The 12,354-nt window shown below is 40.8% G+C and overlaps 1 pseudogene; it reads right to left on the bottom strand.

The window, feature by feature from the left end:
- Positions 1-500: 500 nt before the first annotated feature.
- Positions 501-2,215, bottom strand: LOC109562987 (peptidyl-prolyl cis-trans isomerase FKBP8 pseudogene; annotated as a pseudogene).
- Between the last annotated feature and the right edge of the window lie 10,139 nt (positions 2,216-12,354).

Raw genomic sequence — 12,354 nt, 5'->3', positions numbered from 1 at the left:
CACAATTGATAAAAGTTTTGGCAATTAAGAATAAATTATGATACATTGTTATTAACATCCATACTTCACATCAGGATGTCAGTGATACAGTGGTGACCATAGCTGCCTTCCACAGTTTACATTAGGGCTCAGTCTTTGTGCTTTACATCCTGTAGCTTTTAAAAAATGTATAATGTCATGACTCTACCATTACAGTATCATAAAGGATAATTTCACCACTCTAAAAATCTCCTGTACTCCATCTATCCAATCCTCCCACCTTCTCTCCCTCTAAGGCCCTGGGAACCACTGAACTTTTTACTGCCTCCATAGTTTTCCTTTTCCAGAATGTCATTCCATATGTAGACTTTTCAGACTGGATTCTTTAACTTAGCAATATGCATTGAAGGTTCTTCCATGTCTTTCCATGGTTTGATAGTTTACTCTTTTTATCACTTCTGTTATCTGAATATACCACAACTTGTTTATCCATTCACCTCCTTTTTTTTTTTTTTTTTGAGCGGGGTGGGAGGCTTTTATTTCACTGTGTGTCGGTGGAGGGGGTCTGGAGAGAGGGCAGCAGGCAGGGCAGGAGGGGCTGGAAGGTGGAAAGGGGCTGGGCAGGGGGAGGGCTGCCCCCAGGCCTGTTGGGAAGAGGATACTGGGACTGATCCCTGCTGGGACCTCACCCTGGGGGTGGGGTGGGAATCGGGTCTGGAGCAATGAGGGCCCCCTTGCTCCGGGCTGGATGTGAGGTCAGGGCCCTGCCTTGCTTTCCTCCAATAGGGCTCAGTCCCTCCTGCTCGTGGGGCCATGTGACCCCCAAACCTCACTGCCCCTGCCCCAGAGGAGGGGGCTAGGCCAGTTAGGGCAGTGGATAGGGAGCCTGGGGGTGTTAGGGAGCACAGGGTGGGGGTCCACGGTGAGTGGAGGGGATGGTGGCCACCTGGGCGGTCAGTTCCTGGCAGCAATGACCACAGAGAGAGCCACGCCCCCCAAGGCGACAGCAGTTGCCCCAAACAGCCACTTCCATGGGATGGACCAGGCACCCTTGCCAGGACACTTGGCAGGCAGCCGGCTGGGGTTGCCCAGCATCTTCCAGTACAGGGCGGTCTCAGTGCTCCTCTGGGCCGCATGCTTCTTCACCAGCTTCGAGAGCTCTGCGTGGATCATCTTGTTGGAAGGTTCCAGCTTCAGGGCTGCTCTCAAGATGGGGATGGCCTCACTATACTCGCCTTGCTGGGCCAGCACCTTGCCCTTGCGGAAGAGAGCCTTGATGTTGTCAGGCTGGTGCTCCAGCACGAGGCTGCAGGAGCGCAGCAATGCGCGGTAGTGATCCAGCTTCAGCTTCGAGGCCGCCAGGTTGTTCAGACACTTCACCTTCAGCTGCAGGAGCTGCTCCTCCTCCTCGAATGTCATGTCCACTTTGGCACTGGAAGTGATGGCCTTGATGGCGAGGTCGTAGGAGTTGGCAGCCAGCACGATGTCGGCCCGCTGATAGTGAGCATTGCCACACTCCCACTTCCGGTTGGCCAGGGCCACACGCTCCTGCCCCGTGAGCATCTCCAGGTCAGGCCCATCCACAGCAGTCTTCAGAGTCACCTCCAGGCACAGGGCCGCATGTGGGGGGATGTATGGGCTCCTGCTGCCCTGGGGGCCATAGCAGTACTTGGAGTCAGCAGTGACCATAGCCGTCTCCCCCACGTCCATGAACGGGACACTGAAATCCAGGGCCTGGATGACGTCACAGTCGCCCAGGGTGAACACCAGCTCCGGCTCCTCCTGTACCCGCGTGCCATTCTCCAGCGACGTCTGCAGCCGCACAGTGACCACCTGGCCCTTGGTCGGGCGGCTGGAGCCCGGTGGGCCTGGAACCAGCGTCTTCTTCCTCAACAGCCCATTCCCCAGGATGTCCAGCCACTCGTCGGGGGCCGGGGCAGGTTCAGGCTCGGGCTCCATGGCGGCCAGGAACTCTCGGGCCAGGGCCCCGGGCTGCTCAGCCTCCTCCAGTGGGGGCTGCCCCACATCCTCAAGTGGCGGCAGTTCACTCAGGTCCTCCTCTTCTTCCTCCTCCTCGCCCTCAGCGTCTTCCACCCCGTCCAGCACCTCGAAGTCCTCAAGTGGTGGGACCCCAGCAGGTGGCGGAGCAGTGGACTCAGGGTCTGCAGCAGAGGGCTCAGCACAGGATGCCATGCTGCTGGGGGGATGGGAACTGGCCCTCCCCCGCGGCCCTTCACCCCACCTAGCAGTCGCAGCCCCTCACCCCACCTAGCAGTCGCAGCCCCTAGACTAGCCCAGGCCCGGGCAGTGCTTCAGGCCGACGCGGCCCCGCTGGCGCCTCGGGACACGTCCCCATTCACCTCTTGAAGGACATTTAGTTGCTCCCAAGTTTTGGCAATTACTAATAAAGCTAGTATAAATGTTATTGCACAGATTTTTGTGCAGACTAGGTATTATTTTATTTGCACTGTCATTTATCAAAGAATTTTGAATATGTTTTTATTTTGGACTTCCCTGGTGTTCCAGTGGTTAAGAATCTGCCTTGCAACGCAGATGATGTGGGTTTGATCCCTGGTAGAGGAACTAAGATCCCATATGCTGGGGAGCAACTAAGTCTTTGCACCGCAACCACTGAGTCAGTGTGGCACAACTAGAGAACCCATGCACCACGATGGAACATTTGCCTGAGAAAATGAAGATCTTGTATGCTGAAACTAAGATCAGTGCAGCTAAATAAATATTAAAAAAAACCCCACAGAATATGTCTATATTAAAAAGACAACTCTCTGTCACTGCTGTGCAGAAAATAGTGGTAGAGGAGGCACATGTGGAATTGAAGCTAGTAAGGAGGCTGCCTAGAATAATTTAGGTGAGAAAGATTTACAGCTTGGACCAGAGTAGGGCTGAGGAGTGAAGAGAATGCATTGGGTTATATAATATGGAAGGGGAATAAACAGGACTCTCTTAAATGACCTGGATAACCATGATGGTGTGATCACTCACCTAGAGCCAGATATCCTGTAGTGTGAAGCTAAGTGGGCCTTATGAAGTATTATTATAAGCAAAGCTAGTGGAGGTGATGGAATTCTGCCTGAGCTATATCGAATACTAAAAGATGATGCTATGAAAGTGCTGCACTCAATATGTCAACAAAGTTGTAAAACTCAGCAGTGGCCACAGAACTGGAAAAAGTAAATTTTCATTTCAATCCCAAAGAATGTTCAAACTATGGTACAATTATACTCATTTCACATGCTAGCAAAGAAATGCTCAAAATCCTTTAAGCCAGGCGTCAGTAGTACATGAACCAAGAAATTCCAGATGTACAAGCTGGATTTAGAAAAGGCAAAGGAACCAGAGATCAAATTACCAACATCAAATGGATCATAGAAAAGGCAAAGGAATTCCAAAAATAAGTCTACATCTGCTTCACTGACTACAATAAAACCTTTGATCACAACAAACTATGGAAAATTCTTCAAAAGATGGCTTTCCTGATGGCTCAGGTGGTAAAGAATCAGCCTATAATGCAGGATTGCATGCATGAAAGAGACTCAGGTTAAATCCCTGGGCCAGGAAGATCCCTTGGAGAAGAGATCTGGCAACCCACTCCAGTATTCTTGGAGAATTCTATGGACAAGGAGCCTGGTGGGCTACAGTCATGGGGTTGCAAAGAGTCATACATGACTGGGCAACTAACATTTACCTGCCTCCTGAGAAACCTGTATGCAGGATAAGAGGCAACAGTTAAAAATGGACATGGAATGATGGACTGGTTCAAAGTAGGGAAAGGGATATGTCAAGGCTATACATTGTCACCCTACTTATTTAACTTTTATACAGAGTACATCATGTGAAATTCTAGGCAGGATGACTCACAAACTGAAATCAAGATTGCTGAGAAATATCAACAAACTTAGATATTCAGATGATACCACTTTAATGGCAGAAATCAAAGAAGAACTAAAAAGCCTTCTGATGAGGGTGAAAGAGAAGAGTGAAAAATATGCCTTAAAACTCAACATTCAAAAACCTAAAGTCGTGGCATCTGGTTCCATCCGTTCATGACAAATAGATGAGGAAAAAGTGGAAACAGTGACAGATTTTATTTTCTTGGGCTCCAGAATCCCTTCAGACAGTGACCTACAGCCATGAATTTAAAAGATGCTCGCTCTTTGGAAGAAAAGCTATGACAAACCTAGACACTGCATTAAATAGCAGAGACGTTACTTTGCCAAAAAAGGTCCATAGAGTCAAAGCTATGGTTTTTCCAGTTGTCATGTTCAGATGAGAGTTGGACCACAAAGAAGGCTGAGTGCTGAAGAATTAATGCTTTTGAATTGTGGTGCTGGAGAAGATTCCTGAGAGTCCCTCGGATTGCAAGGAGATCAAACAGTCAATCCTAAAGGAAATCCATCTGGACCATTCATTGGAAGGACTGATGCTGAAGCTGAAGCTTCAATACTTCGGCCACCTGAAGCAAAGAACTGACTCACTGGAAAGGACCTTGATCCTGGGAAAGACTGAAGGCGGGAGGAGAAGGGGACGACAGAGGATAAGATGGTTGGATGGCATCACCAACTCAATGGACATGATTTTGTGCCAACTCCGTTAGATAGTGAAGGACAGGGAAGCCTGATGTGCTGCATTTCATGTGGTGGCAGAGTCAAACAGAATATTGGGACTGAGCAACAACAATTCAAAGCCTCAGGAGAAGAGGACTAAGGATCCACAGTGGACAGCTCCAGTATTTGGAATTCATAAAGGAAAAGCAAATTTTGAAAGAAACAAAGGGAGGACTAGAGAGCTACAAGGGAATTTAGTGTAGTGGAGCATTATAAAATCCAAATGAAAACTGGTCTGAGGAAGTTATCAGTTGCAAGCTGTGTGTATTGGTTTTTTCCCCTCATTTATATTCATCCTGCTTGCTAGTTAGGAGCCATCAATAATTTTTCTTAAAAGAATCATTGCCTGATTTCTTTTTTTTTTCTTTTACAGATGTTAATTCTTAAATTTATTTTAGTAATTGTTTCTGCTACAGTTTTGTTTCCCTTTACTTCATGCATTAAATTTTAAAATTCATGATCATTATTTGTTTAGTAATGGAGTAATTTAGAGAAATAATTTACTTCCGGATTATAATTTTTGACTTATAGAAACATTATGTAAACTAGTCATTATTATTATTTTCTAAAGAGTATATAACTTCATGTTATTCTTGACCATAACATATTTAAGAAAGTCTCTTAACTTTTTGTTTGTTTGCATTCTTTACTATCAGTGTTGTTACTTCTTATATTGCACTTTGGCCAGGTAATTCAGTCTTGTAAAATTTATAATTTGGGAAATTTCTTGAGGCCATGCTGTAGAACACATGATCAACTTTGTAGAAATGTTTAGGTCAATGCAAAAGAAAATATATTTTATTTGTCTAAGTTGTTGAGTCAGATATGTTTTATTAAATCAATATTATTGTTTTATTATTCATCTTGTGTTTTCTTAGTTGGATTTTTCCTACATCATCTATCAAGAACTAAAGGCAATATGGTAATATTTATGGTACCATCATAATTATGTCAGCATCTATTTGTATTTCTAATACTTTTTATTCACATTTTAAGGTATGTATTATTCATCAAATAAAGTTCATGACATCCATACTTCACTGCAGATTATAACAATTTTTCAATGTAAAGTAAATAAGATTTAATGGTTATTTGCCTTGCATTTATACTCATTTAGTGAAATAATGCCTTGAAATCCACACTAGTATTAATTTAATGCCAAATACTTTATTCTTTTGCATTTGCCTATTAACTTTACAGGGCCATTAGTGTTAATTATTCCCTATAATTTTATTCTAGGTAAAGTTTTTATACAAAGTATAGAACTGATTTTCAATTCCAGTTATTTCTTATTAGTGATATTTTACCTCATTTCATCTATTTTCTCAAATAATCAATGACTTTTGTCTCGTTTTACTCTTTCTGTTCTTTTTTTGACATTTAAGAATCTTTTCTCTTTAACTTAAAAGTTATCTTTTTACAAGCTAAAGTTTTTTCTAAGCATAGTTGAACATTATTATTTTCTAATTATCAGTACCCATTGAATTCCTTATGTGAAAATATAAGAAAATTGTTTTTAACTTCTTTCCAACGATTTTCCGTTTTAATTTTTATAATTGATTTTCTAGACCATTTTTTCCACACTTTATATCTTCTCTTTCAGTAAATCATATTACCATTTGTTATTCTATTTATGGAAAATTATTTTTAATGGTAAATTTATTTAGTTTTAAATTTGGTTTTAAATTTACTTCTGACCTTCCTCAAAGTGTGATCTCCCTATATTTAAGTTCTTTGTTTTCTATTCATCTCTCATCTCAGCTTACTGCTGTGCTTGGTTAACTTCCCCCCCCAGGAAACATAAATGTCTGAACTACTTGCAGTAGTTCTTTGTTTCCTCCACGAATAACAGTTTGACTGGTGTGAAATTACTGGATTAGAACCCTTTTCCCAAGAAACTTTAATTCCATTGTCTCCGGTCTCTAATCCTGTTGTAGAGGAAAAGTCTGAAACACATCTGATAGTTCTTTTTATTATTATTTCTAGTTTGATGCTTCCAGGAGGTCTTTATACTTAAATTTAACCATTTCTTCAGACTATGCCTACAGGCTTCTCTTATTGAATGTATTTTTCTGATTTATAATGAGTCCCTTTGTTTCAGTACAAGCTTTTATTGGTCAGAATCATTTTTCTCTTTTATAGGCATTATGTTTTCTGTTATACCCATTCTGATCTCCATAAGTATAACCACCTCCATAGATACTTTGCCTTTTGAACCAGTTCTTCTGTAATCTAATTGAGTTTTTCAAATTTGTTCTCCAAACTGCTCAATTTATTTTCTGATAATATTAATTCTAGTCTTATACTTTATTTTCTTACCTTTTAGTAAGAAAGGTACTTAGATCCCTATCCTATATAATTCTCCCTATCTCTTCTTCCCAATTCTTCATGCCGATATGTCATTCTCTCTTGTCTTTAACATTTAATATTATGGGTCTTTAAATTTTATTGCAAGTATAAAGCACATGTTTACTTCTATAGACAATATTTTAAAATTGTGTTCTTTTCCTTTGCATCGGGATGTTATGTTTTACTCCTTCCAGGCTGAAAAATCTTTCTGTAAACACTTATTCCTAGTTTCCAGATGCAGTTTATTTTTCTCTGATCAATCTATTGAATGTTTGGGTGATGAGAGGAAGAGATAAGAGCAATATTTGACTGAAATTTTTAGAATTGGAATAAAAGATAATAAAAACTGAAATAACTGAATCTACAAAGGGTGTACAAATTTATGCTAAGGTAGATTGTATTTCTATATTTTCATTTTGTGAAAAGGTACAGAGTTGATATTCAATGGGAAATTTAGCATATATTATGTAAAATCAATAAAAATTTGTTACATTTAATAGCCTTTGCTTTTCCAAGATTTGAGGATACTGACACTGTCTCACATTTCAAACAGCCTGTTAAATTCACAACATCATTAGGACATTGAGAGAGAGCTCTGTTAAAACTCTTTTACAGATGGATAAAGGGAGGCTCAGCTCTGACCAGTTGCTTAAGATAACATAAGTCAATAGAGAAGCTGGGTTTAGAATCACAAAGCCTATCTAATTCATGCAGTTAAAAACAAAAATCAATGAAGGAGTTTAGTGATTTGAAAATTAAAACACCATGGTGCTATCTTTAAGAGCTGGAAGCAAAATATTGATTCATAAATCTTCTCCTTTTTATGTACTCCTATCAAATAATGAGATTGTTATTTTTCTTAGCAACAACGTGTTCAGAAATGGGAAATGCTGAGCTGCATTATTCAAAAAAATTCAATTGAAAATCACATATTAATTTTGTGAATTTGTTCAAAATAATAATGATTCTGAGTATCACACAACATGGAAAATATAACTGTCTCTAAAGTGTGACATGTACAAGGAATTCCCCTTAGAGTTCACTAAGGAACAAAGCAGTATGTAGTAATAGCAATTTTAGCAATAAATGGAGTAATTAGAATGTGCTTGGTAATAGCTGACACATAATTACAGCAATCACATCAAAACTGAATGAAAATACAGGAAACAGAATAGAGATCTGATCTTCCTATTAAGAAGAAATAAAATAATAAATTATATCTCATGCAAGAGGAAACTCCTTATTCCAAATGCACACAGGCACTCAGACCAGCCCATTCACAGATGTTTGTGGCTGGTTAACTGCTTGACTGTCTTGGGCGTGAAACCTTTTGCTCCCTGGCTCTGCACAGACACACGTTTTGGGGGAAAGGCTTGACTGGTTGGCTTCCTGTTTATTTACAGAATTTTCTAGCTCTGAGGCACATGGTTTGCCCATGACAATTTAATATAAATTACTTCCACAGGTGATCAGCTGTTCCTCATCTCCTTTGAAATCAGAGAAAGAAAAAAGAACTTAAATGTGAACATGTGGGATCTAAAGGAATTAAGAATCACTCTGACAGGGAGCTGTCTGATCACAGGAATGTGTTACTAATTAGACTGTGACACTGGAGAAATATTAACTGAATTGGATTGAACTCCATGAGGGTAGATGTATATTCAGAAATGTTCTTGGCTTAACACTGCTGGTAAAAAAAAAAAAAAAAACAATTCTAACAATATTTTGCCCAAAAAGAGGTAGGTGTTCTACCTATAAGCACTACACAAATAATAAGTAATTATACTGGGAGAGAGAGGGGAAAAAAGACCCAGAGCTTTAAACCCTGCAATGATGAGAAGTGATCCTTGTATTTTAACATCTTGCTACTCAAAGTGTAATCTGTAGACCAGGAGGATCAGCATTCACTAGAAGTTCGTCAGAAATACAGAATTACAGGCCCTATATCTGTTGAGTCAGAATCTTCATTTTAACAAGATCCAGATATTTGTATGACACCTGAGTTTGAGATGCACTGATTTAACAGATTCATAAACCACCGGAGGGGAAGAAATCTTGGTTAAGGTCTTATCTAATCTCTTTTTTCAAATGTGAACACTCACCTAAGTTGCATGGCTAAAAGGCAATTGAATGTCGGATAACTAATTAATGTCAGAGTTAAATCTAAATCCTAGATAGTGCCCTGTCCATGATCCATATTACTATCCTCCAAATTTCCAAATACCCAACAAAATGAAAAAAATCTGCTCAATTAGCCTGTTTCCTAACACCTCCCCATTCGATCCTATACTAGTATTATAGTCCTGAACTTGGTATTTTTTTTTTAAAAAATTCTCATAAACAAATCTCCTGTCAAAGAATAAGCCTGTTAACAGGGCAGACTTATGGAATGCCAAGGTTACATATTTAAAAGATCTTCTCTCTTCCAGTCATTACTGATGCAATCAAATGTATAGTAAGAGATTGCTGGAAATGATTAAATGTGTTTTATTTTAGATTGACAACTGCAGTGGAGAGGTTGAGAGAAAGGCAGGAAAACCAGGGCAGGAGGGAGGGAAGAGCAGGAGTCGAGCGGTGGCACTGCGGTGGCATGCCTGTCTGACATTACTGGCTTAACATTTGTATTTCAGTCCATCGCCTGACTAATAACACTATGTAGTGAAATAAAGCACCCATTCTGGAGGTAATTGTTATGTGGTGGAATATAAACAAGCCCCATTCTGCAGTATATTTACCAGAGTGCATATTTACGAGTTGGGTTTAATTAAAAGTCGGGAACACTAGAGCTATTTTTTAACTAGATGCCTATTATCTAGTGTCAAATGCTTGGTTTTAATCACGCATTTTATATCATCGTGACCTAGATCACTGCCTGTGACATATGAGATAGTGTGTTGTCTTTCCTGAGAAGATGTAGCAGGGCTTGATGGATGTTTTCTCATTCCTAACCTCATTACTACCAGCTTCCCATCCATCTAATAAAACGCTATGATAGAGAGTGGGAAGGTGCTATAAATCATAATATTCCAGCCGCTTCCAGCAGATTCATTAGAAATGCTGACTATATATCTCACAAACAGAAAGTCAACACACAAAGTAGGTTGCTGCTTCTCCCCAGGATCAAGACATCCTGTTCCTTACCTCTCCCTCTTCCAGTGGAAAAAGGGTTCCTTTTAAATGCCCCCCAAACAAACAAACAAAAAAAGCATTTAATGAACGACTGCATAGCTTTCTGTTCTCACATGATTTATCTAATACAGAGTTGATAAATACTAGTTTTAGTCTTGTTAGGCACAGTTTGATCATTATTATCCTGGTTGGTTGGAAGAGCTGTTGACTTCTAAACGTTAAGAAAACTAAATCAGTTAAGATAGATTGGATCTCAGAGCTTGGGTCATTATTGTTTTTGTCCTGAGAAAGAAAAGGACTCTGTGTCTCCTTAAGGTTGAGGTGGAATTATTGAAGAGGTAAATGAGCACTCTGACATTATCACTTCTTCAAGGTAGTCAGGCATGATACCTTGGTAACGTTCTTAGCTCTTCCCTCTTTTTCAATCATTCATATGTTCATTTATTCAGCAAACAGGTCATGAGGACCTACCATGGGCTAAGCCCTGTGTTAGATACTAGTTTACCATCATGAATCAGACATGGCCTTCCCTCAAGAAGCTTGCACATTAAATGAAAAAATAAAGGATAATGGCAACACATTAGAGGAAGTCCTGATCCAGCCTGGGCAGGGTGGTGGTGGTGGTGAAGGCAGGCTTCCAAGAGGATATGAAACCTAAGGTCACGAGAGGAGAGGACAGGGAAACTGTTCTAGGAAAACAGAGCAGAGCACTTCAAAGATTCAGAGCTATAAAAAGGGTATGATCCAAGTTCAGCACAGCTGAGACCAAGAGGTGCAGGGAGTGAGGGAGAGGAAGAAGTTTAGATGCAGTAGAGGCCAGACCATGAAAAAGTCCGGTATGCCTTATAAAGAAATTTAAGCTATTCTGAGAGCAATGGGAAACTTCTACTGCTGCTACTGCTGCTAAGTTGCTTCAGTCGTGTCCGACTCTGTGCGACCCCATAGACGGCAGCCCACCAGGCTCCCCCGTCCCTGGGATTCTCCAGGCAAGAACACTGGAGTGGGTTGCCATTTCCTTCTCCAATGCAGGAAAGGGAAAAGTGAAAGGGAAGTCGCTCAGTCGTGTCCGACTCTTCGCGACCCCATGGACTGCAGCCCACAAGGCTCCTCCATCCATGGGATTTTCCAGGCAAGAGTGCTGGAGTGGGGTGCCATTGCCTTCTCCATTCTGAGAGCAATGGGAAACTATTAAACACTTTTAAGCCGAACAGTGACAAGGTGGGTTCTCCATTTTAGAAGGATCACTCTTGCAATAGTGGGGAAAAAATGGTAGGAGAGATGGGATGATGATTAAGTCAGGGAGACTACCAGAGGGCAAAGGCAGTAACAGCATGAGATGTGAGACTGGAGAGGCCTGGAAGTGGTTGAGAACTATTTATGAGTAGAGACGACAGGACTAGTGATTGATTTGATCACCCTAACCTAGCTGGTCACCAAGTCTATTAGTTCTTTTTTCAAACTAAGCATTATACAGCTACTCCCATTTGTTCCCACAGATACTGAAGACTCTTTCCACAATGATAAGCCCTGTGCTATATCGCGACTGACATCTATGTCTGGGCTAATCTCTCTGGTCGCCAACCCATGTTCTACAACCTAATAAATCCTCAGAGGCTTCTTCTCTATTCTGCAATCTCCAGTGCGTGTCATGCACTTGATCACCACTATGTACAGCACTATCCTCAAAGTTAAGTGAATATCTCAATCACTGAGATGCTGGGGTGTGGAGCCTGTGGCAAATGAAGAAGCCCAGTCCCTATCAGGATAAAATTTCTGATTTAGATATGGTATGGTATCCATAAATAAGTCTTATAAACAAACATCCAAGATAAAGTTCAGAGCTATATCCTGGAATTCATGGATCTCTGTAATTTCTCCAATATATACTGATACAGTGGATATCAGTAAACTGTCCTGATAACCCAGTCTGGGCGGGGTGATGGTGGTTAAGGAAAGCTTTCAAGACGAAGTATGCTGTCCTGATACCCACTATAACTTACTTCTCTTCCCATATCACTTTTATGTTTTTCTATGGCTTGGTTTCTTAATGTAAAAATGACTGATAAAATCATTCCCACATCCATACCTTCAGACATATTGTTCTGTCTTTACCTTCTGCTTATCTATATTCTATCAATATATGCAAGCTCAGTTTCCACATCTGTAAAGGAGGGTATGGAACAGATTAAATGACATCTAAGTTACATTTTAACCTCACTATTCTAAGACTCGTTTTAAATTCTACCTTTCCTTGAACCCATCCCTAATCACG

This window comes from Bos indicus, chromosome 8 (genome assembly GCF_029378745.1).
Source record: "Bos indicus isolate NIAB-ARS_2022 breed Sahiwal x Tharparkar chromosome 8, NIAB-ARS_B.indTharparkar_mat_pri_1.0, whole genome shotgun sequence".
NCBI lineage: Eukaryota > Metazoa > Chordata > Mammalia > Artiodactyla > Bovidae > Bos > Bos indicus.
This window is presented reverse-complemented; position numbering and strand designations above follow the sequence as displayed.